The sequence below is a fragment of the Salminus brasiliensis genome, chromosome 12, assembly GCF_030463535.1.
Source record: "Salminus brasiliensis chromosome 12, fSalBra1.hap2, whole genome shotgun sequence".
Taxonomy (NCBI): domain Eukaryota; kingdom Metazoa; phylum Chordata; class Actinopteri; order Characiformes; family Bryconidae; genus Salminus; species Salminus brasiliensis.
In genome coordinates this window covers 6287783-6314321 of record NC_132889.1, presented here as the reverse complement: position 1 = coordinate 6314321, position 26539 = coordinate 6287783, and the positions used below count along the sequence as shown (strand labels likewise).

The window sequence follows — 26539 nt, the reverse complement described above, 5'->3', positions numbered from 1 at the left end:
ATGCGGGGCTTGGATGTCAGTTACGACATCCAGGTTCTGCAGAAGCAAAGCAGCCCCAGACCATCACTGAGTCCACAAAGCAGTATCCCAAAAGTCTTGGGGGTCATCTAGATGTTTTTTGTTTTTTTCAAATGTGAGACTGTTCTTTGGGCCCTACATGTGGGCCTTTGGGCACGCCATGATGTCCACGGGGATATCTCTGCTAGTTCCAGTGAGCTTTGAGGGAAAAGGAGGAAAAATGAATACAAATTACATGCTGTTGTTATCACCCGTTAATTTTATGCACCCAGTATTTTCCTACAGTTTCCAACACTTCTCATAGGAACCTTCTACGGGTTTTAGACACTACTAGCATGCTAAAGGGTGCTAATTAAATACCTGTGTGCTGGGAAAGCTGCTACATATGAAATCGCACCTATGAATGTTTTAACACCATATGGGCTGTGTGTGTGTGTGAGTGCGTGTTGTCCCCATTAGTTATCGCTTTACCGCATATTCTGCATGGTATATTGATGTCTGCAAACACACAGCGGGAAAGCAGGCTGACATTTAGATATTCATCTCCGTCTAACATGTACCAGTCAGAACACAGCAGCTTTAGGCCTCGCAGGTTGTAATAAATCCGTGCTCTTTGTTGAGGGAGGTCAGGCCTGCGTCTGTGCTTACGGGGCATGTTCTACATTTTAATAAGCGAGTTATCAGATACACCAACTGAGCCAAAACCTCAATACAGCTCAGACAGAAACATGGCAACTGAGAAGCTGTGGTGATAGGGCACAGGAGAGGTGTACAAGGCACCCTGATCAGCCTGATCTTAACTAAGGCTACGATCACTTACTGCCAACACTCTTCTGACTGGTCTCCCTTTGCGCACCATCAGGCCCATCAAGAATGCGACAGCGGCACGGGTCGTTCAGCCATGTCACTCCACCGCTGCGTTCTCTCTTCACTGGCTTCCTGTAGCTGCAGCCTGCATCAGATTCAAACCTCTGACCCTGGCCTACAAAGCCTAGACTGAACCAGCCTCTCTGTACTTGATAGCAATGGTCAAAAGCCGATCAGCACCAAGAGCCCTTCGAGCTCGACTCACCATCCTTTAAAATCCATAGAAGACGAGCGTCCAGGCTTTTTTCTGTCCTGCACCAAAGTGGTGGAACGAACTTCCCCTGGGTGTCTGAACGGCAGAGTCCAACACTCGCTGTCTTCAAACCCAGACTGAAGACCCTCCTCTTCCGAGAGTACTTGGGTGAAGAGTAGAGTATTATGGTCTCCTTATTGAGTTGTCTTTAGTAGTGTCTAAACTTAGAGGTATCTTTACATTTTAGTCTATTAAAACTAGCTGAGGTTATTCTTGAGTAAACAGTGAAGCACTTTTGTAAGTCACTCTGGATAAATGCCTTAAATATAAAAGTAATGTAAATGATCTGATTTTTTTTGCCTTAATGGAGGCCAAAGTCCTTATAGGAAGTCTGTACTCATGTGTTGCAAGAGTGCTGTTGTGGTCTGACTTCGAACCTTTGCCTACCTTTGAATTTCGTGCAAATTTAAGTCAATGCTTTGGGTCTTTGGAAAAATTCTGAAAACCTGGGAATCTTCTGAGTTGGCCATTTTTTTCCCCAAAACTGTAGGTTTCAATGGAGCCGACCGGACTGGACGGCTGACCACATGCAGCAGTAATCAAACGGTAGTGAAGAAAAGCAGTTATCTGAGCTGAAGTGGTTTAGAGACCTTAGAGGCTATGCTGTTAAAAGTTCTTTGAGGAGAACTTCTTTTGGAGGTTCTTCAATGGAAAACTAATAAGAAATCTCTTAAGGTGTTTTGTGGAACCTTCAAGAAAGGGTTTTTTAGTAGAAAAGGGTTCCTTAAAGGTTCCTCAAAGCTCCTTAAGAGGTTTCCACTGTTTCAAACTGAAGAACCTCCAAAAGTTCCTTAAGGATCGTGAAATAATGATGTTTTGGCTTAAAATTATTGACGTTGTTGCATTTTTAAAATGACAACTAATCTCAGCAGCCCTACATATGAACCAGGCTCCAGTTTCTATGAATATGAAGAGACCAAAATACTGGAAACTGAAGGTCACTGATCAAATCTGACAGAAACCTCATCAACAGTTTGTAGCGTTCGTCTCAATAATGTACAAAAACCCTCTGGCTACTGCGTTTGTGCAGCTCTCCACATCGAGGGGGGCTTTCACCACTAGCGTGTTGACCCTCCCCCTCTATTCATCATGTCAGCATGGTCCAACATCTTGTGGAATCCATGTCATGAACTATTGGTGCTGTTCTGAGACCAAAAGGAGGCCAGTATTGCTCAGTGCTGCTCAGCACTAACTCAAAGGGTCTGTAGAAACTCACGAGTGCAGAAGATTCTGTAGGATTTCATGATGAATGAGGTCTTAAGAAAAGCTCTAACAATGCCTACTCTCAGCCATGACCTTATCAAAGTCTTAACTTTTCATAACTTGCGAAGGTTTTACTGCATCGGAACAATCTGGCAATAAATTTGGGGGATTTTTTAACCGCTGAATGATATTTTCAAATATATGATATTTTATAATGTGTTCTGATAACCTGTCTGTAATATTCTAAATCCTAAGTGAGACTTAAACCTGATGAAATCAATTGCAAGTGATGTTCATTACACAGTATATGCATGTGAAGAACTCCCAGCCCCTTTCCACGGGTTCATCTGGCCCTTTTAATAGCATGGTCAGTCTGCGTCGTTTGAGTGGGCAGAGCTTTGGTGGATCAGTGGTCTGGTTCCTTTATCTCTGTTTCTGGGCTTCACCTAAAGACCAGAGCGAGACTGGAAGGATTTCGCTTGGCTGCATCATCCTGCACCCTGCATCATCTGTTTAATATGTTTAACACGTTGCTTCAGCAGAGGGCCATGCTAGTCACTCTGAGCCGCATTCTGCAAGTCAATAATATAGTCACCGTATGGCACGGTGGGACATCACCAGGCAATAGCGTAGAGGTGGGCAATGTGATGGTGGATTTCGTCGGTGGAATCGGATTTAAAAATAAGTAAAATAGAATAAGCTGTGTGTGATGATGACAGACTGCAGACTGTTTTGAGACAGACACCAGCATGTATTTATGTTTATAATTTTCATGGCGTGCTAGGCCAGACCAAGAGCCTGGGCTTAGGGGGTTAACGTAACGTAATAGGGGTTAACGTAGACGGCACGCTAACGGCCCTATAACGACAAAGGGGGGAGAGCTGGGGGACCAGCTAACGAGCAAAAACAGCTAGGCCGACCAAACCTGGAACCGCAGTGTCCTGCCGTGAGCGAGGGTCGCCTAGCTGGGACGTGGGTATCCAGTGAATCCGGACAGTGAGCGAGCAAGCCTCGCAGATAACGTGGATAGCAGGGTGACCTGCTCCTGAATGAGGACACCGAGCAGAAGCCGGCCTCAACACACTTCTAACAGTACGGGGAACCTCTCGGGCGACCTAAAGTTCCCAAACGATACAATCCTCGGCCCCAAATGGCGGTATCGAGGCTCCTTAAATAACCCCCAGTCCCAGGTGTAACACATGAACCAAATGAACATGAATCGACACACGTGAAAACAACCAAACACATGAACACAACGAGGCGGAAGTCCTTATTTGGGCCTGTGGGCGGCGGCTCAGAATTGCCCCGGGGGAGGGCCCGAAAACCGAGGGGCTGACAATAATAAGCTCAAAAGCCTGTTTTATTATTTTATTTCAGTTTAAACATTTAAATCACTTCTTCAGCAGGATCAGCCAACTTCCACAACACACCGGCTACCGGCCTCGTCCAACATCGCTACTGCGGTGTTCACACGTCGGCTACCAGCCTCATCAATATGCCATCCAATACCATGAGGAAACTGAAATCACATACAGCAGCTTTAAATGTGACCTCACCCAGGCTAGCCATGCTAACCACAAAGAGGCCAACTACTTTAGACCTTTTGGCGGCATCGCTAGGAAACAAGATCTTAGATTGTGATGCTGATTTGGGAACTGACTTGTTGGCAGGGTGAGATGTGTGAGGGCTTTGCGAGGGAGTGAGTTTCGAGAACTCTGCTCCATGGTGATAAAATTGGGTTGTTTTTGTTGTTGTGTTTTTTTCCTCCCATTTGAACAAAGCTGAGCCCTGAGGAGGACCTGAAGATCTCAGCATGCACAGATGCTCATGCCTGCGGAGCTGCTTTACTGCCCACGGCACAGACGGCGATAAGACCTAACACATTTCACAGCCTTCACAGTCCACTGACAGGGGAGGTACCCCTCTCCGGAGACCTTGTGAAAGTCAAGGTGCGAAGCCGCGCTGCGCATAGCAATGTATGGTAAGCATTGTTCAGTGATGGCGTTGGGAAACCATGTTCATTTAGAAGAGTGCTTGATCTTCCCTCTGATCATCAATTCAAGGCCTCCTGGCTGATTAGAGTAGAGGAGGAGGAGGAGGAGGAAGAAGGAGAGCTTCCAGATGGAGGGCCCTGGCTGGAGACTTGATAATGCAGCCAATGCATGTGAGATACTCATAGACCCGGTCATCCCTCAGCTCCTGCCCACACTCACCACACGACACGTACAGTATGTCCTCATATAAATGCAAATACAAAGAGGAACGTACGCGAGTGATGGGGTTTATTAATGCGTGCCTGAAACAAATTCAATAAGCTCTCAAGTGTTGCATGAATCGAACATACATGAAGAGGACACACACAGCATGTGTGTGTGTGTGTGTGTGTACAAGGCTTTCATCTGCATGCATCATTCTTCTGATTACCCAAGCATTGCGAGAACATGCATACCAGCGCACATACCAGCATAGAATTCAGCTGTGGGAGGCTGGACAACAATGGCAGCATAGAGGATCTCTGAACAGTGCCCTTTAGGCACAGTGAACGCTACGAGTTACTTCTACGAGAACTTCTGTTGTCCGCAGGAAGGAGCCCTGACTCGCTTGCGGAACGCTGGCCCACTAATGGCCAGAGGCAGTTGTAATCATACGAACCGCAGAAGATAAAGGCTTTTCAAACGCGTGGGAATGGAGATACGGAGCGCCATGCAAACGGAGTGCTTACCGACGACCCTGACCTTCAAACGCTTGAGGCGCTGCCGATTCTGGTCCGAGATGGACTGTTTCAGAGGGAGAAGAAAGGGAATGAGAGAATGGCTTAGCAAATACACTCGCTGATAGGGGTGGGCGATACGGCAAAAAAAAAGCAATACCACAGTCCTTGACCATCTCTACAATTGGACAACCCGCGAATAGCCCAGCAAGAAATAGACAACCTGATTTTCTAAAGGCAGAAAGCTTTTTCCATCTTGTCCCGATCAGATTATTTTGCCCCCACATCCGATCCGAGCCTCCTAATGCTGAATATCAGATGATACCTATCCAATCTATGTGTTTGTGTTAATATTCCAGCTACACAGTTGCTAAGATGATCAGTAGATCAGAGGAAAATCTCTTTATTTCTAGTATCAGTTTCTATAATAATCAGACATTCTGGACTGATTGATTTAGTTTAGTCGAGACTTTTCTGAAAATCACTGGTTTATAGTGTTTAATATCTGATAATCCAGTCTGCCCAATCAGCTCCCAGCTCCTTTCCAACACTGCAGTCTAATCACTTCCTGTGTGTGTTGGAGTGTGTGTGTAGTTACACACTCTGGACCGGTATCTGTTTGTCGACTGCTGATGTGAAATTACTAGTTTACAGTGGGTGAGTGTGCTGTGATTGGGGTTTCTATGACCTGTAGTGTATTAGCCTCCTCCTCTCGGTTTTGAACCTGCAGTCCAGTGCTGGTTTAAAATGACAGTAAAGTGAAGCGCTGCTTGCAACAGTCTAATTTCTAACCAGCTGTAATTTAATGATATGATATGAAATGAAACAATAGGACTAAAATATCTTCAGCTGGGTTGGAAGGGTGGCGTGGCCAAATATGGCAGAAATTACACAACATCTGCTAGCTTCAGCTCTGTAGGTTGCTCAGGTTCGAAGAAAGGGCGGATTCATGTTAGCCTTGTGATTGGTTAGGGGTATGTTGACGTAAACCTGACCCAATTGTTGGGACCGCCCCTTCCATACGGAGAGGAGGGCAACACTGGTGAAATACAGCAGACGTTTATTATACAGATCTTAATAAGACATAGTTTGTACATTTACAATGGGGTCCTTGAGGAGCCAGGTTCACTCAGCCAATAGCTGATCCATTCAAATATGCTGGAGTTGGCCTCGAACCCTAAAGTTTTCTGAGTATTTTGAGTTATTTGTTTGAAATCTGTTGATTTTTATACCATGGACAAATGATTAGTGTGTCCAAAATCTTCTTTTGCTCTTTGGTTCTTGATGTCTCTTAATGTTAATTATGAATTAAAGGAGCTGTTCACAGTTGGTAAGTGTGCTGTGATTTGGGTTTCTATGACCTGTGGTGTATTTGCCTCCTCCTCTTGGGTTTGAACCTGCAGTTCAGTGCTGGTTTAAAATAAAAGTAAAGGGAAGCGCTCCTCGCAACAGTCTAATTTCTAACCAGCTGTAATTTAAGAGTAAAATGATGGTGGGAGTGAATTTTTCTGTCATGGTGTGCTAGGCCAGACACAGAGGGATGAACACTTGCAGAAATGGAATCAAAGCATGCTGTTTATTAACAAAAACCAAGGTAACATAAAAGGGCTCAATGAAGCAAAAGAAGCAGCAACTATAAGGTACAAATGTAAACACAACACAAATGTGACAAACCAGAGGACGAAACCAAACGAACCTGGGACTGGGAGGAGTTGGGAGCTGAGCGGGCACCAGCAGCTAGACAAAACGGCAAGGCCGACCAAACCTGAAACGGCAGCGTGCTACTGGGACGTGGGTAGCCAGTAAATCCTGACAGTGAGCAAACGAGCCTCGCTGATAACGTGGTTAGCAGGGTGACCTGCTACTGAACGCGAATTCTCACACATGAACACAAACGAGGGTGAAGTCCTTATTTGGGCCTGTTGGTGGCAGCTCGGAATCGCCCCTGGGGAGGACGCGATACCGAGGGGCTGACATTTCCCATGTAAATGATATAACAGGACTAGAATATCTGACATGGACAAAGAATTATGTTAGTATGTTAGAAATAGAGGCAATCCCAAAACCACTACCCATCATTTGTGTTCTACTGCCTCCATAATAATGAGTGTAGTGCTTTAGTCCCGATGATTGCCGCTTTACAACAAATTAGAGACATACAACTAGACAATACAAGCTATGAAACCTGGCCCCATGTTCCAGGTCTCTGAATTCCGGCTAGCCCATAAAAAGTAACCACTCTTGTCTGTGAGTTGGTCAAATAATGACCATTAGCTGCTGCTGCTACTGTGCTGTGTTTGGGGACGAGGAGCGATTCTCTCCCAGAACTCTCAGCTGACCCTTCATCCTCGCCAAATCATCAAATCTACACGATTCACATGAAAGGCATATTCATCACTTAGAGTGTCAGGTTTGACTGAAAGGTGACTTGTTAGCTTACATGCGTGGCCGTTTACCCTCTTCTACTCCACAGCAGTGAGTCTGGCAGTGGAAAACTTTTAGAAAATTTATTGGCAGAAGCGAGACGTTTGTCCCTGTAGAAGTTCCATATTGCAATTTCTCTGCGTTCAAACTTGTGTTTTTAATTTGTTAGCCAGCCTTAATGAGGGAGAGCTTTATTCCCACGGCTCTTCAGAGTCCCAGTGTTAATTAAAAATATAAAAAGACATAAGAAATGGCATTAATAATGTAATAATTCATAATAAAAGAACTGCATAAGTAACATTTTCTTCCTTGTTTCACCTTCAACGGCAAGTCACATTGAAGTAAGTGACTCACCTGTGTATTGCTGGGGATTTCTGAAGATTTCCTAGAGTGTACTCCCCGTATGACTCTATTTATCAGTACTCTGATGGATTACATGACATCAAGCCACAATGTGTCATTTTGCATTTGTTGCAAAGCATAAATAGGCCTTTTTCGGTCAGTACCACGAGTATTTTACCTCAAAACCATTGAAAATAGTGCCATATATCTGCTGTATCACCCACCCCCAAGTGGCTAAATGCTGGATACCTGAGTAACATGAAAACTATACCTCTATCTCAACTCAGATATTGAGCAAATATCTCTGATCCTTCAGAAACCTCAGTGATCAACAGAGGCTGAAACGACCAACTAATGGCAGGCCAATGAACACTAAGAACACACTTACGTGAAGCTAAGACTCTGCTAAACCCATTTCAAGCATTAAGACATGGTGCCATAATTCTGCCATATCACCAACCCTCTAAGTGGCAATATATTGGATACCTGAGTATGGAAATTATACCTCTATCAAACTTAGCAGTTATCTCCGATCCATCAGAAACCAACCTCAGTGATCACCAGAGGTTCATTTGAGCTCAAGCGACCAACTAATGGCAGGCCAAGTAATTTAACCTACTGTTGTGTGAAACTGATCAAAACTGGACACTCAGATACTCGTCCCTGCCTTTTCTCTGCCTGTCTAACCAGTGGATTTGTGTGTCTGTCATCTGCCTCTCATCTGTAATTGCTGGATTTGTGCCTCCGTCTATGGCTTCGTGTGAGACTGGCCACTCAGAAACTCATCTTCTGCCTAGATAGACTATTGTATTCATGCATTCCACTACTTTTGTGAAGCAAAAAGAAGACTCTGGTAAACCCATTCCAAGCACTAAAACAATTCGTCCACATGAGTAAAGGTGTGTTTTCACAGGAAATATGAAGAACTTCTAAAATCTGACTTCAGGTTTTCAGGGTTAGGGTTGGAGTTTCTCTTCACACAGTGCTCTCGGCCACATGGGGTCTCATTACAGTGAGAGTTGAGACTGTTCTGAACAGTTATATATATATATATATATATATATATATATATATATATATATATATATATATATATATATATATATAACTGTATATGGGGATGATGAGGTGGGGTGGTGATAATCCAACATCCTGACCTCACTAAGGCTCTTCACAGCAATGCTCCTTCAAAATCTAGCAGTAAGCCTTCTTACCTGGACAGTAGAGACAAACAATTACTCCAACCAAAGCAGCAAAACCTCTTTTTTTTTTTTTTAATCCGTGATTTCGGAAGGAACAATGAACGAGAAGGTGTCCCAATACTTTTGCCCATGCAGTGTATATCACAAGCATCTGTGTAATTGTTTTTTGACTGCATGTGTATATTTCTGCTGAAGTGTAGTTGTGTAGTTGTGTTAAGCCACTGGAGAGCACTCACCGGCCGAGTGAGCTGATGGAGTTTATGGTGGATGCAGGAGTGACTCTGGCACATATGCTGAACAGGAGCAGGGAAGAGATCCGTTCTTGTCCTTCTACTGTAATGGTGAAGTTCGCCCACGGTCAGAAAATATAGCTCTGGACTGAGTGGGAGAAACAGAGGATGGGGGATGGGGGGGGGGGGGGGGGTGAGAGAGAGCGAGGGAGATGGAAAGCCAGTGAGCCTAACAGAAAGTAAACACATTTTCACAAGCCAAGGTGTTAGGCATGCAATCATAAAACAATCTAGGACCAACAAAGCAGCTACTACTACCTACAGCTTTCTGGAAGACGGGTAAATCATTGATTGAGGCCAAGTCGTTAACAGATGTTTAACCCATTAGACACTGGGCTTTTATTGCAGTTGTTCATCTTAAGGCTTATCTCTAGCAACTGGGCCTGTCACGATAATTGCGCTTATTGACCTATCGTACAATATAGGGTTCATGACCTTGATCATTTTTGTTGTCCTTGATATCGCCCATTGCTGTTGTCTTTCACGCCGTTTATTCGAGCTTGTATTCCAGCGCAAGACAAACCGGAAAACAGCCTTGGGACTTGGGACCTGTGTGTGTTACAGCCTCTGCAAAACAAGCTCCGGCGAAAGCTTGCACGCCATCATGCGTGCTGTGCAAAAGGCCCAAAGTGAGAGTACTCAGTGTTCCAGTGGAGAGCAAAGTCTGTCTCCCTTTTTTTAACCTTTTCGTTGATCTAAAAAAATGATTCAGTTCGTCGCAAAACAACAGGATCTGTTCAAAAGCACGAGTTCTGATCTGTTACACCCCTAGCGACAGGTGAAGATGCGCTACTTTAAGCTAATAGCTGTTTTCCCCCAAAGACTGCAGAGTTCCAGCCAGAAAGTGGAAGTAGAGGAGTAAGTCCAAAAGTTACATTCCACAGCTCTGGTGAGGGAACATGTTGGCTGTAAGCCGATTGAGCGAGCAGAACCCATTATTTTAATCAGATTTTATTCATGAATCATTTATAGCAGTTACGGAACCATTTGCAGTAGATTATACAGAAAAAATACAGGATCTTTTAAAATAGATATGGAGTCATTTACAGCAGATAAATTAAATACAGTAGTTACTGAATTATTTATGGTAGTCACTGAATCATTTATAACAGTGAATCATACATAGTAGTTAGATGATCATATATAGTAGTTACAGAATTGTTTGTAATAGATGTAAAATCATGTATAGTAGATACTGAATCATTTATGGTAGTTACCAAATCATTTATAGTAGTTACTGGATCATATATCGTAGATACTGAATCATATATAGTAGATACTGGATTATTTGTAATAGATGCTGAATCTATTATGACAGTTACTGAATCATTTATATTAGATACTGAATCAGTTATGGCAGTTACTAAATCATTTATAGTAGTTACTGGATCATATATTGTAGATACTGAATCATATATAGTAGATACTGAATTATTTGTAATATATGCTGAATCTATTATGGCAGTTAGTGAATCATTTATATTAGATACTGAATCATTTATGGTAGTTACTAAATCATTTATAGCAGTTACTGGATCATATATAGTCGATACTGAATTATTTGTAATGTAGACACTGAGATATTGAATCTTAAAAGATTGAACTCAAAGCATTAAGGATTAATTCAGGCTGCAGGAGTGTGACTCGCTTGCGAAAGAGGTTTCTAAAAGTTTCCTAAGACCAAAGTCAATTTTATTCAAATGAGCATGCAACAGCAAGATGCTTTGTTCAAAGCTTTAATGGCGGAGGTGCTATTTTGGATTTCTGTCAGAAAAGACAAACCCACTGTACGCGTTGTCTATTTATGTTTATTAAATTACACTTCATTTGGGGGAGAGCTTTTAAAAATCTGCTGTCTTTATAGCTGCTAAATACACTCATTATTAGAGCCACACAGTCATCCGCCTGCTCAATTCATCCGCCTGCTCAATTCATCCGCCTGCTAATTTCCATTCAATAAGTGTTTGGGAACAGGGTTAAGGGTAGAATCTGTGCTTATGCTACTTTAACAACCGATGTCAGTGTGTGTTGGGTTTGAAGTGGCACTTTGTCTATTTATTAGGGACGTCCTGATCAAGGAGTTTTGGTGTTAGATTTTTGGAGATCAACATTTAGAGTTGGATTTTTAAAGTTTGACTTTTGGAGTTGGATTTTTTGAATTGGACTTTTTGAAGTTGAATTTCTGGAGTTGGACATTTGGAGTTGGATTTTTGGAGATGGACTTTTGGAGTTGGATTTTTGCACTTGGATTCTTGGAGTTAGATTTTTGGAAATGGACTTTTGGAGTTGGATTTTTGGAGATGGACTTTTGGAGTTGGATTTTTGGAGATGGACATTTGGAGTTGGATTTTTGGAGATGGACTTTTGGAGTTGGATTTTTGCACTTGGATTCTTGGAGTTAGATTTTTGGAAATGGACTTTTGGAGTTGGATTTTTGGAGATGGACTTTTGGAGTTGGATTTTTGGAGTTAATAAGCTCTGTTTTTTTGCACTTTGCTTTGATTTGATTTCTGCTGAATTCTGCAAAGCTGAAAAGTATATTGTTGTTCAAATAAAAGAAAATTAAATGAAAAGGTTAATTTGATTAATTTGGAGGGAAATGAAAGGTTTAGATGAATAAACGAATCAGTGGCTTTTATCTCTCCAGTGCAAAACCAAAGCAGTACATTTCACCCAAACTGTGGACTACGCAGACTGATTAGATTTAGGGTAAACTAGTCGCCCTGAGCCTCACAGTGGGCTGCCTGTACTGTATGACGTGCCCATGGTTGCAGATGGAGGAGTGTGGTGTGTGTGGGTGGAGGTGTACGAGCAGAGCAGCGACAGTAAAGACGTGTGGGGAGACAATGCACTCGGACCGTGTTCTCACACACCAAGTGTCATGCTGAGGCACAAAGATGTGGGGAAAGCATGCATCAGTGCTGCTGATATGTTGTGTGAGAAAAATAACCAGACATACGCTCTACAAATACACTGCAAATACACTGTACACACACACACACACACAGACACACACACATTTTCATATAATTCTATCCAAACTGTTTCTTAATCAAGAAATCCTAAACTTTCAATCCACAACACACACATGATTGTAATTAGAAAAGGAGATGTGTTGTTACTAGCGATTGTCCCGATCCGATCCAGTGGACCAGGATTCACTGATTAGATCTGAATCCAGTGGACCAGGATTTACTGATTAGATCTGAATCCAGTGGACCAGGATTTACTGATTAGATCTAATCCCAGTGGATTGGGATTCAATGGTTGGATCTGATTCCAGTGGACCAGGATTCACTGATTAGATCTGATTCCAGTGGACCGGGATTCACTGATTAGATCTGATTCCAGTGGACCGGGATTCACTGATTAGATCTGAATCCAGTGGACCAGGATTTACTGATTAGATCTGATTCTAGGAGAACAGGATTCACTGATTATATCTAATCCCAGTGGATTGGGATTCAATGATTGGATCTGATTCCAGTGGACCAGGATTCACTGATTAGATCTGATTCCAGTGGACCAGGATTCACTGATTAGATCTGATTCCAGTGGATTGGGATTCACTGATTAGATCTAAATCCAGTGGACCAGGATTCACTGATTAGATCTGATTCCAGTGGATTGGGATTCACTGATTATATCTGATTCCAGGAGAACAGGATTCACTGATTAGATCTAATCCCAGTGGATTGGGATTCAATGATTAGATCTGATTCAAGTGGACCAGAATTCACTGATTAGATCTGATTCCAGTGGATTGAGATTCACTGATTAGATCTGAATCTAGTGGATCAGGATGAGGGCCAATCCAGGCATTTTTTAATGGATCGGGCACTGACTATTTTAATCCTAATCCAGTTCCCGGTACTTTGTTGAAACCACGCTGTTCAGAGTGCCATCTGTGTCCTCAAGGTACCATTAATAGACAGACTAGATTAGAAGGTATTAAACACACTTATGATGACTGAGAGGAGACTGTAATTCTGGAGTTCAGGTGCCTTAGGAAACCAGTCCTGGTTTTGGCGTCTAATGTACACACTTGGCATAGTATCCTTGGAGCTAAGGATAAGACCAAGAAGCCGAGGACTTTGAACATGGCTGGGAAAATCCTACATCAACCGCAAAAACAGGTATGTGAGATCTATCAGTCCAGCAGTAGAAAGACAGCCCAGCAAATCCTCTTGTCCTCTCATCCTCTGTTTGTTGAACTTGATCTGCTCCCTTCTGGAAAGAATTATACGCTGATAAAATAATAAGATCAATGAGGAACTACTTTTGGGGGTTCTTTATGGACAAAAGTATAGGGACACCTGCTCATGTTTTGTTCTTTTCCCAAAATATGGGTGTTACAAAAGAGTTGATCCTGCTTTTATTGGACTAACTGTCTGTACTGTCCAGCGAAGAAGGCTTTCTACTAGATTTTGGAGGAACATGGCTGTGAGGAGTTGATTGCATTCATTGATGAGAGCGCTAGTAAGGTCAGGATGATGGATGATCACCACACGGTTCTTCCACTGCTCCACAGCTCAATGCTGGGGGGCTTTATACCCCTCTAGCTCACGCCTGGCATTAGGCAGCATGGTGCCAATAGGTTCATGTTTATCTGCTCCAGAGAGTCCTATTCTATTGGCAGTACTTCTCTACAGAGACTAGACAAGCTGTGCGTTGTTAGCATTTGCACATCTGTTTCAGCAATGGGTGCAACTTAAAGTAGCTCAATGCATTCATTAGAAGAGGAGTTGGGGGTGAGGTCAGGTGGTGATTGTCCAACATCCTGACCTCACTAACGTTCTTGCCACTCAGTGCAATCAGATGCTCACAGCAATGCTTCTCCAAAATCTAGCAGAAAGCCTTCTTCCCAGGACAGGACAGACAGTTACTTTAACGAAAGCAGGAGAAATGATGATGAATGAGCAGATGTCCCAACACTTTTGTCCATCTAGTGTAAAATGATAATTCCAGGTGACCAGATGGCTGATAGTGTTTGAACATGTCGAGGATCAGCAGCAGTATACGAAGAGCCATCTACTAGAACCATTTAACCAGGCAAAGAGCCAAATGGTTCTTTGAGCTGTGATGCCTTTATGCAAAACCGTTGCCTTTACTAAAGAACCCTCGAAGGTCCTTTTTTTTTAAGCCACTCAAAAACACTACCAGAAAGTGTAAACTCCCAGCCGGTTTCTTTCTGCTCCGGGCCGTGCAGTAGTCAGCATGATCTCATTTATTCCCAGAAATAAGTGCAGTGGACAGCATGCTAGCTAGCAATCTGGAGCAGTTGGGGAAGCATTTGGACTGCACTGCGCAATTAAGACCAACATTATGGCCTAAACTAGAGCTCTAATACAGACAGTCAGGTACGGAGTCTTGACAGCTCTATCTTGCTGATATATCACTGTGGCTTTGGCAAGAAAGGATTTGACTGACATGATAAAAGCTAACCGTTAACTGTTTTTACTGCATAGCGTGCAGGACGATTATACAGGGCACAGCTAGAGTACTATCTAACATTAACTAGAGTAGTTAACATCTAGTTAACATTGGGTGGAGTAGTTAACGTCTATCTAACATTGGCTAGAGCAGTTAACATCCGGCTAAAACCAGCTAATAGTAGTAATTATCTATTTCATAACATTTAACATTACTTTCGTCCATCTAGTATAAAATGCTACCAAACATCAGCTGTAGTAGTTAACATTTAGCTAACATCAGCTAGAGTAGCTAAAATCAGCAAGAGCAATTAACATCTCTCTAACTTTAGCTAGAGTAGTTAACATTTACCTAACAGCTAAAGTAGTTCATGTCTAGCTAACATAAGCTGGAGTAGTTAACATCTAGGTAACGTCAGATAAAGCAGTTAACATCTATGTAAGATTGGGTAGAATAGTTAACATCTAGGTAACATAATCTGGAGTAGTTAACAATGATCTGCAGTTAACATCTACCAAACAGCTAAAATAGTTAACATCTAGCTAACATAATCTGGAGTAGTTAACAATGATCTAACATAAGATAAAGTAGTTAACATCTAGGTAACATCAGCTAAAGCAGTTAAGATCTACCTAACAGCTAAAATAGTTAACGTCTAGCTGACATAAGCTGGAGTAGTTAATGATCTAACATAAAATAAAGAAGTTAACATCTAGGTAACATTAGGTAGAATAGTTAACATCTACCAAACAGCTAAAGTAGTTAACATTTACCCATCAGCTAATATAGGTAATGTCTAGCTAACATAAGCTGGAGTAGTTAACGTCTAGGTAACATTGGGTACAGTAGATGACATCTAGCTAAGATTAGCTAGAGTGGTCTCCCTAAGACACATTCAACAACTGAAACTCCAGTAGTAATTGCCTCACGATGAGGAGATTTGCATATTCTGTCCCACAAAGCAATCAGATTTCAGTCTGACTAACCGCAGACGCATCAGACTCCTCAGTGTAAACGCATGTGGCTACAAGGATCAGGATACAATTCAGTCACATGCTAGTCTCATGAAGTGACCGGGTGTACACGGGGTCAACTAGTGCCCTTGGGCAAAACTCATACTACCACATTCTCCAGAAGATGCTCCTACTCATGGAAGGTGGTTCCCTGGTGACTCTGTGTATTTCCTCTTTAAATGCGGCAAAGCAGTTCTGCTGCTGCAGTTCTGACCAGAGCCCGTTCCATTTCTGTCCTATCAGCCACCCTTATGCGTCAAATTTCAATCCAAGGCGCTTTATTGGCACGACAAATGAAAGAACATCTGTAGTGGCAAATTTGGGAGAAAATGTGTTTAATGGGCAACTCGGCCGCTCATTCCCTCTTCTGTAGAGACGCTGACTGCTGGAGATTAAGCGTTGCTTTCTGTAGCTTTGTTGAACACACACACAAGGCTGGATGGACGAGGCTGCTGACAGCTTTAAGGACACCCAAAAGCATCTGCGGCCTGCTGCCGTCTGCTGCGTTGAGACAGTAAAGTTTGACTGCAATTAGAAAGACATCTCTGGGTTGTTTTTTTTTATTTTATTTTTTTAGAGGATCCGACTTTCTCATGACAAGCTGAAATATGTGATGAACATTTCTTCTCACATCTTCTTCTGGAAGGGAAAACGTCTTGGGCCTAGCACTGCTCCTGAAGCGGTCCAATAATTAGATAATGGCAGACTGCATTAGTCTCAGGAGGCCGGTTCTGAAAATGACGGTTAAAGAAACAGAACTGAGCTATTTTTATTTCCGGAGACTGTGGGCAGGATCTTATTTCAGGTAGACGAGGCTCTGGGGCTGGCGGCTTCCTGTGTCTGGTTTCATTTGGCTGAAATCTTGAAATCTTGATTCTGTGAAGGAGCTGAAGGGTGAAGGCAGAGAAATTGTAGGCCTCGTTACCTTCAATCAGTGCTTCAGGAAGCTATGGTTCACTGACTCAGTCCAGAGTTAGGATAACTGAATGCCACTTGGGTTCTACGGTTCCCACATTTACATATTTAACTGTGATTTTACAATATCAGTGACTAAAACGGACCTTCTTGATGAATCGGCTATGATAAGTCGAGAATTGTAAACCCCTTGAAACCCAGGCTTATTATTCCTCGTTATTCATCCAAATTTGGTGACCATTTGGTTAAGCATATGAGGTGGAGTTCCACTGGGTCCTATTTTAGGGCCTATGAAATTGATGTTAATTATGATGGCATGCAGAGTATAAGGGGTCAATTTGTTCAATAATGCATTCACTCGCTTTTCCTGGTGGTCGGTGGGTCTAGAGCCTACCCAGAATAATTGGATGCAAGGCAGGAATACCCCCTGGACAGGCCCGCAAGTCCATTGCAGAATACCACACATTCACAACTAGGGGGCAATTTAACATAGCATATAAGCCAATCTACCGGCTGTGTGTTTTGTGGGAGGTGGGAAGAAGAAACTGGAGTACCATGGTCAGAACATACCTACCTCAACAGACCCCTGGAGCTGTACAGCCCTCAGTCTAGGCGCCCCTAGATTGGGAATTAGCGAAATGAACAAGGCTTGTGTTTATCGTTTCTTCCCCTTATCGAAATATGTATTTACACCGTTCCCAACTTAAAGAAATGTGATCCTATATACACATTATACATATACTATACATCCACTATACACACACATTATACACACCATATACATCCACTATACACACTCTATACATCCACTAGAAACACCCTATATACACATTATACACACACTATTCATACCTTATACACACACTATACACACATTATACACACACACTATACACACATTATGCACACTCTATACATTGTATATACACACTACACACACTATACATCCACTATACACACACTATACATAGTATATACACACTATACATTCACTATAGACATATTATACACAGTTTATACAGCCACTATACACACTATTATCCACTAGACACACCCTATATACACACTATACACACATTGTACACACTCTATACATCCACTATACACACACCATACATCCACTAGACACAATATATATCTTATATATTCTATATATCCTATATTTATAGAATATATATATCTACATATTCTATATATCCACTATACATACACTATACACTCACAATACACACACTGTACATAGTCTATACATAGCATATACACACTACAAACAATACACATACCATACATCCATTATACACACCCTATATATGCACTATACACACTCTATACACAGTCTGTACATGCACTATACACACACTATATATCAACTTTACACAGAGGTTTTTCTGCTCTTTTAAACAATAAACTAATAATTACTTTTATTATGGATTAATCTGCTGATTATCTTTTATCTATTAATCAACTGATTGATTGCTTTTTAGACTCTAGTAAGAAACAGGCCAGAATCTCTGTTCAGCTGCAATTTTCTTTCAATACCGGTATTAAGCAAATGTACACAGCCTCCTAACCATCAGTTTTCATACCACGGTACACCTAACAACCGGTGTACTGCTGCAACCCCACTACACTCTAAGAGAAAAGGGGTTCTTTGACTTAAAACAATAGCAGCCATCTTTAAGAGGCTTTCCCTGTAATCGAAGTGTCATTTGAACGAGCCAAAGATCCATTCAAATAATTAAACGGCTCCTCGAGTTGTCATGGTTTCCTTTACTACAAAATCCTTGAAGCTCACGTAGCATTTAACCTTCAAGAAGCTCCTCAAACTGCTCTTCTTTTGAACTCTGGATAATTTGGTCCTATTGCACTCACAGGCCCTCTCACTGCATCATGCCTGTCTATGCCTCTATTAACATTAAGGCTACAGCTTTAGCAGCGTGACACTGGGATGATCTCTTCCTCTCTTCCCTTTGTGGGTACAAATGTTTGTGGACACCCCTTCTGATGAATGCATTCAGCTACTTTACTTTGCAGCCATTGCTGACACAGATGAGCAAATGCACACACATGCACAGCTAGTCTAGTCCCTGTAGAAAAGCACTTCCAGTGGAAAAGTACTCTACATGAACCTACTGGTACCATACCCAGTGCCAGGCCTGGGCCAGAGGGGCATAAAGCCCTCCAGCATTGATCTGTGAAGCAGTGGGACAGTGTTCTCTGGAAGAATGGATGGTCCCCCATAAATGAGCAGGTGTCCCAATACTTTTGTCCAGATCACACCCATCTGATCACACCAATAGATTCAGGTTAATCTGCTCTAGAGAGTCCTCTATCGGCAGTGCTTCTCTACAGAGACTACACAAGCTGAGCATGTGCATTTGCACATCTATGTCAGCAATGGGTGCTGAAAGCATTCATTAGAAGTATTTACTGGACATGTAGGGTATGTAAGGGTATAAGGGTGCGAGCCTCAGCTTTGCTGACAAGTAAGCAGCTAGCTGCTAAAGTAGCAATCGAACACACAGTTAGCTCAAGGCTAGCTTTAATACCCTATAGAGTCAATAGGCTGAACTCAAGCGTCCTTTATTTAATGACGTCTGTTACACACAGGAAAAGCTCATTTCCCGTTGGAAAACCTTGCAAACTAGTCAACAAGCAAGAAAGACGTAATTGTGAGTGACTGTGAGAGGGCGAGAGAGAGAAAGAGAGAGAGAGGGATAAAAAAACAAAAGAGTCTCGGTGGCAACATGGCTGTTATGGACTAAGATTTCAAAACCCTGGCAGTCAAGAAATGCTGGAGAAGCTCTCGCGCACTCGCGCACTCTCGCTCTCTATCGCTATCTCTCTCTCTCTCCTGAATCAGTTGCAGGAAATGGGTACTGAATTATTTACTCTCTCTTTTCCCCTCCTTATCTCTTTCTCACTCCCTCACACACACCTACACACACTTATACTCTATGGACAAAAGTATTGGGACACCTGCTCATTCATCTGAACTGAAATCAAGGGTATTTAAAACAAAATAGTTCATCCTGTTTTTGTTGGAGTAATTGTGTCTACTGTTCATGGAAGAAGAAGGCTTTCTACTTGATTTTGGAGGAGCATTGCTGTAAAGATTTGATTGCATTCAGCCACAGTCACGTGAGTGAGGTCAGGATGTTGGATGGTCACCACCCCACCCCACCTCACCCCACCTTATCTCACCCCCAACTCCCTAACTCAGTACTTCTAAAAGTATTGAATGGAGTACCATCCTTCATTCCAGAGAGCACAGTTCCACTGCTCCACTGGTGCTCAATGCTGGGGGGCTTTATACCCCTCTAGGACCCTCTGAAGTATATAAACGTGAACCTACTGGCATCATGCTTAATGTCAGGTGTGGGCTAGAGGGGTACACAAAGCCATAGGCTAGCGGCATTGCCTAGAGGGGTATAAGAGGGGTATATATAGAGGGTTCTTGCCGCTGAATGCAATCAAAACCCTCACAGCAGTGCTATGAAATCTAGCGGAAAACCTTCTTCCTTGGACAGTAGGCGTTAAACTCTTGTTCAATAGCCTTTATTTGATGAATGAACAGGTGTCCCAATACTTTTGTCCATTTTCTGAGAACTATGCTTTGGTAATCTAACTCAGTTGTGTTATGGGATTTATATCGCTTGTGTGTCCTCCATGGACCTTGAACCCAGTGGAAGTGTGGTGTGTGAACCTGTGAGATACGTATTTGAGCACCCCCCCACAACAGTGGTATGGTGACTAAGACCCACCACCAAGCTGCTGGAAAATTCTGTCACTCATTACCCAAGCAGTCAGTCTTATCGGCATCTGTCAGTCCAGAAGCATGCTGATTAGCTATCTACATTACATTATGCATATCAGAGCTTCTTGATTAGCCCGTGATCCATTAAGATCTGTAAATATAGCCCCTTCCAGAACCTCATACTCATTTCTGGTTTAGCCACACCTACGTTCATTCCGTCATGCTGAGGAGTACTGCAGGGCTGGGCGACTGCCTGTATTTCAAAATTACGACGTGTCTGATGGGTCCGATTTCTGTTCTGCGTCCATCTAGTAGCCAAATAAGCTCATTCATCCATTTGCTTTAAGAGGCGCTCACTGATTGGTGAGGTCACACTCACTCTCAAAACAGGTGGGCAAAAACTAAGCCCACCATAGTTGCGAAACAGTGCTAAATTAAAAAACATCAGTCGCTTGACTTCACTTCCCTAGACACAGGTTTTTATTGTCTATGCTTAGTAAGTGTCAGTTAGTCAACAGCAGCAGCTCTGGGCTGGCTGACACTCGGTGGAGCTGTAGCCAAGCTAGCTAAGCAAATGCTAGCTTAGCGAGTGGGCTAGAGAACAAACACCACAGGAAAAAACGGTATTATTTTCCGTCCGTCCATTAGTGTCCATCTTTCTGGTCTCAATGTTTATATAAGGGGTTTAAGTCGGCCAGACGAACTATTATTATCCTGCTAGCTAATGCTAATCAGCTTCTTCTTCCTGATTCAGCTCAGTTTTACATTTGCAGCTAAAAATAAATAAAAAAAGATGTGAAAGTTGTGAACAAAAATGTGCACAAAAATCCAACATGTGGGCAACCAGTCAATGCCTCTTTTTTTTGCAACATCACCAGGCATCCAACGCGCCTTGAGGAAAGCGTCGTTTACCCAGCTCCGATGCATCGGCCAGCAGACGCCAGTAGCCAATGGCTAGCAACATGACTTGGCTTCCAACCAGCAATCATCTGCTCTTAGTCCACTGGACCACCCGACACTGTCACTATGATCAGAGGATCGCTGGTCCGAATCCCAGGCATGCTGCTAGCCATCAGCAGCCGAGGCCCAGAGAGAGCACAATTAGCCTGGCTCTCTCCAGGGTGGGTAGATGGCGCTTTCTCCCCACATCGCTTCGTTGCGGTTTCTTGACGTCGCCGATATGCGGCGAGTGGGTTAGAGAACCCACTTACCCGGTGATGCAGTGTGGGGGGTTTTGAGTGGGGCAGGTTGGGTAAAAATCGAATAAAACTATTAATAATAATAAAAAAAGTTTTAAATAATGGAAATCCTAATGATTTCTGTAAATAATGCAATAATAAATAATGCAAATGAATAATAAAAATAATATATATATATATATGTTACAAAATATCTAAGGTCCTAACTGAAGAATCATCCATATATCTGGTCAGTACATAATCTTTGCTTTAGCTGCTACAGTAGGCTAAGTGAAATGGACTCATGGTGAGTAGTGAATGACACCTTCCAGACTGGGAACTGGCCTGCATCCTCAGCGTGTAACTGCATTAGCAGCTAACTGTATCAGTGGCTAACGGTATTAGTGGCTAACTGCATTAAGAGCGGCTACTCCGTCTGTGAGGTGATTGTGAAATCCATCAGCAGGTCATCAGCTGGCTGCACTTCCATAAGACTGCAGTACTAGGGATGTCCCAGTCTAGTCAAGCGGATCGGGACTGGGACCGGTTCAGGCATATTTGAACAAATCAGCTATTTTTGGGGCCAATTCTTTGCTTTTACAGTTCGGGCAGAGCGTCCTCTAGGCACCATTAATGGACATCATTCCCAGCCTGCAGCGATATGGTAAAAACGGCAAAGAAAAAGACAAATCTCTGGAGGAAAATCCAGAGATTTGTCTTTTTCTTTGCCGTTTTTACCATTCCATCCAAACCAGGTGGAGAAATGCAGCCCCTGTTTTACCAGCAGGAGTAGTGCACTGAACACTGCATTCAATGCATTCATTAGAAAGGGTGTCCACAAACATTTGGACGTATAGCATATGTGCAAAAACACATTTTTTTACAGTGGGAGAATGTAATGGGAAGTCTTTAAACTTGGAGACAGAAGGTGAAATGGCCCGACGGAGACAGGGAGTGTGCTGCGGTGCTGCTGTGGCTTATGGTGATTTAAGCTGGTTGCTTTGTTTTTGCTGGTTCTTGTCTCCATGTTCTGCGGGTGCCGTAGGTTCTGTTCAAAGCTGCATGCTTGGTCTCATAGCTCATAGCACGGGATTCCAACTCACAACCCCCCGGGCCATGGTGGGTAGCAGCGCATTAGAGAAAGCAGGTAGCAGCGCATTAGACCACTGAGCCACTCGGAGCCCCCCAATTTCATATAAACCTATACTCAAAACAAAAGACATTTTCTTTCATTCATTCATCAAATCTCTCATCAAGTCTCTTAGTGAAAACGAGTGGAAATGCAGACGTATAATGCTCCCATCGAAAACCCCACCCCCAGTACCCTAAACTATGAACAGTGCAGGTGAGAATGAACTGAAATATGACGCAAAAACACACTGAAATGCATGTATTGGCATTGAAAACAGTATGGTGCATCTAGAAAAGGTCCATAATCCATCTAACCATCCATTTAAGGCCTACGCACCGTGCCATGATGAGAAAGCGATCTGGCAGTGAAGCCTAACAGGCGTACTCGAAAATCCAGTCGTGCAAATCTCTATATCTGGAATTCTCCCTGGAAATAAGTTAAGTTAAGTCATCAGTCAGCCCACTTGGCAGGAAAAAATTCCAGTTGCAGCAGAATCACGTGGAGGCAGCGCCAGCCCACATGCAAATTATGACAAGTCAATGAAGATAAGTGCACCAGAGCACAACCCCGAAGCACAGCCCTACCCATGCGGTGTGTGAGACGACAGTATTCAGAGACAGCAGACTGATGTACAGAGCTCAGTGTGTAGAGCTCAACCTTCTGAAGCTTCAGTGGAAGCCAATCTAAGAAGATCTCATTTTGAAGAAGTCATTTTGGAGCATTTCTATTGGTCCATTCTTCAAGAAATTTGTCCCCAATCTGAACTTGGCCCATTATATCAGTTCTTCGGCATGGACAGTGATTGGACAGTGTTTGGACAGTGTTTAAACACTCCAGCAGCACTGCTGTGCCTGATCCACTCATACCACCAGCCCAATACACACTACTAACAAACTCGCCACCACCCTGTCAGTCAGTGTTACTGCAGTGCTGAGATTGACTGACCCACCACCCCAATACTAGCTGCTCTGTGGTGGTCAGTCCTGTGGGGTCCTGAGCATTGAAGAAAAAACAGGAGGGTGAAAGGAGGGTAATAACAGAGTATGCAGAGAAACAGACTGTCTACAGCCTGGACTTACAGAACCACGCAGTGTTCCTATGTGGTGAGTGGAGCTGATAGGACGGGCGCAAGTTCTTTCCAAACCAGGGGTGGTCATAATGTTCTGGTATGACTGCAATGTCAAATATGTTATTTTCAGAGGTAAAATCCATACAAATGAATAAAATGGTGTAGTTTGAAGACAAGCAGCACTATTTTAGAACAGAGTGGCTTTACTTCCACAGCGACGTTATTACCCAGCCGGCAGCAGTGCAGACATTCTCAGAAGAAGTTCTCAGACGGTTGAGAGTAGAACACAGTGGAGATATTTTACAGTGGACCATGAAAACAGACCATAATATCTGACTCTTTATAAAATTCTCGCTGAAACTCTCTGTTTTACCAGCGGGAGAACCGGAGAACCGCTCGACTTTCTCTGCTTTAAACCAACACTGAAGAACCCATTCAGAACCAAGTGGAGGCTAATGCTAATGCTAATACACACACACACACACACTATATCACACACAGCACACACACCAATAGACCAACACCCACAAACATCAGTCCAGAGTGTGTACCACTACACACACACAGGAAGTGATTAGACTGCAGTGTTGTAAAGGAGCTGGGAGCTGATTGGTCATGCAGGATTATCAGAATTTAAACACTATAAAGCAGTGATTTTAAGAAAAGTCTCGGCTAAGCTAAATCAATCAGTCCAGAATGTCTGATTATAGGAACTGACACTAAAAATAAAGAGATTTTACTGAATGGATTAGCTAATTAGCAGCACATGCTAATCTAAACTGTGTGGATGTATTATTTATGCAAACATAAAGATCAGATCGTTATTGGCTGATACTCAATGTTAAATAATCTGATCGGAACATACCTAACATCAGAGTATACCTAATATATATATATTTATTTATTTTTTTGGCTGCTGTCCAATGCCTGTTTTTAGATTCCTGCATGGTTTGAACTGCTGAAAATATTGAAATAATTCTGTATGAATGGAGCCAAAAGAAATGCTCTATATTAATAATTAATCAATTAATTAATTATTTCATTAATAAACTTTTATTTTACATTGACTTCCATTCAAAGTTAAGGATGTAAATGTAAAGTCATCATTTTGGAGATACACGCTTTTCATCGGACAGCGATATGATGCTACCCAAATACCTTGTCTCTCCAAATTCTGTCCAGATTTTTGTCCATCAAGACATTTTGGTACAGTAGCAACAATATTTATATTTCCATATGATGCCAGATGCCAAATAACTATGTTAAGTTATTTGATTATTTCATGGTATCCATGCAACAGGTGACTCCAATATATGCCATTTTCAGACTGACGTGCTTTAGTTCTGGTCAACATTTACAAAACCGTGTAAAATACATTTCACACAGATACACATAAAAACCCAAGCACTGCTAACTTCATGAACCCTTTGAACCCTAGGTTTATTATTCAGTTATTAATAATCCTAATGCCGAAACTATTGTGCATTTAATAACAGTGAGATTTAGCATATCTTGTGTGTGAGTCCCACCGTGTTCTATTATAGGGCCTAGGAAACTGACAGTAATCATGGCAGTAATGTAGTATGTAAAGTGTGGGCGTTAGGGTCTAAGGGGTTAACTTCAGTACGCTGTGATACCCTGGCATATCCTCAGAGCTGTCTCAGCATCACCCAGCACTCCACAGCATTTCACAGCCTATCACAACCCTTACACAGTTAACCCAGCCTGTTTACGAGTGGCACTGGCACAGCAGTGAGAGGTACATCACATCCTAACAGGGTGATCTTGAGCTTCTACACGGATTAAAACACACCTCGCTGCACTCTGACCACTTAATTCATCTCAAAGGAATTACAGCCTAACAACACCTGCAGCCTGGTCCTCTAATAGTGCTCTGATTTAATGGTGTCATTTCTCCGCACTGTTAGTTACAGTAGTACAGTACAATACTTCATTTCTGCCAGGGACCACCACTGCATACTGTAGACCCTCAGATTTACTACAGACCACAGAAAACAGTGAGGAGAAGTGGAAGAGACCCCACCCACCCCAACACACACGGTTTAACCCTTTAAAACCTGAACCAGCACAGTACTGGCAGTAAAGTCCATTTTTTCTGACCAATTATTAAAAAAAAAAGAAAGAAAAAGTAAATAAAACTTTTAATTTATGACTTTAATATGAATTATATTTGGTGCGTCAGAATAATTAGTAAACAAACTAAAACAACACTACATTGCTTAACCCTTTATTGTATTTTCAAATAGTAATTCTGTATGTATTTTTCTGGTGCCTGCTGTGCTTGGATAATCCACCATGGATCAGAAAATATGCATCTGATTTTATTTTCATATTAATGAAATTATTATTCATTTAATGCATTACTTAACATTGCTATTATTTATTCATTATTTAATTTAATTGATATGATTTCATATGTACATGGATAACTAAACAATGAGGGGAGAAAGTGTATCCATATGTATTTTTTTTGTTTTTGTAATTAATTATTAATTATACATTTAATAAGTGCACAGATAATTAACCAGGAAGAAAAAAACGTATTTGATGTTATGTCTTATGAAACAAAGTTAATTCATTTAATTGATTAGAAAGTAGATGTTTATATGTAATAAGTGCATATATTAATTAACCAGAGCAAAACATGCATCTCATTTTCTCATTTATTTATTTAATGTAAATTTTATATAATTAATGTTATTATTTTTTTCA

The 26539-nt window shown here is 42.2% G+C and overlaps 1 protein-coding gene across 2 annotated transcripts in view; it reads right to left on the bottom strand.

Moving 5' to 3' along the window:
* Nucleotides 1-26539, bottom strand: part of sstr3 (somatostatin receptor 3) — a 46771-nt gene that overhangs the window by 19255 nt on the left and 977 nt on the right. The window contains exon 2 of one of the 2 annotated variants that reach the window (XM_072693696.1): nucleotides 9256-9397. The exons of the other annotated variant lie outside the window; for it this stretch is intronic. The gene's annotated coding sequence lies outside the window, so the exon portion shown is untranslated. The remainder of the gene's footprint in view (nucleotides 1-9255; nucleotides 9398-26539) is intronic. 2 annotated transcript variants of the gene reach the window in all.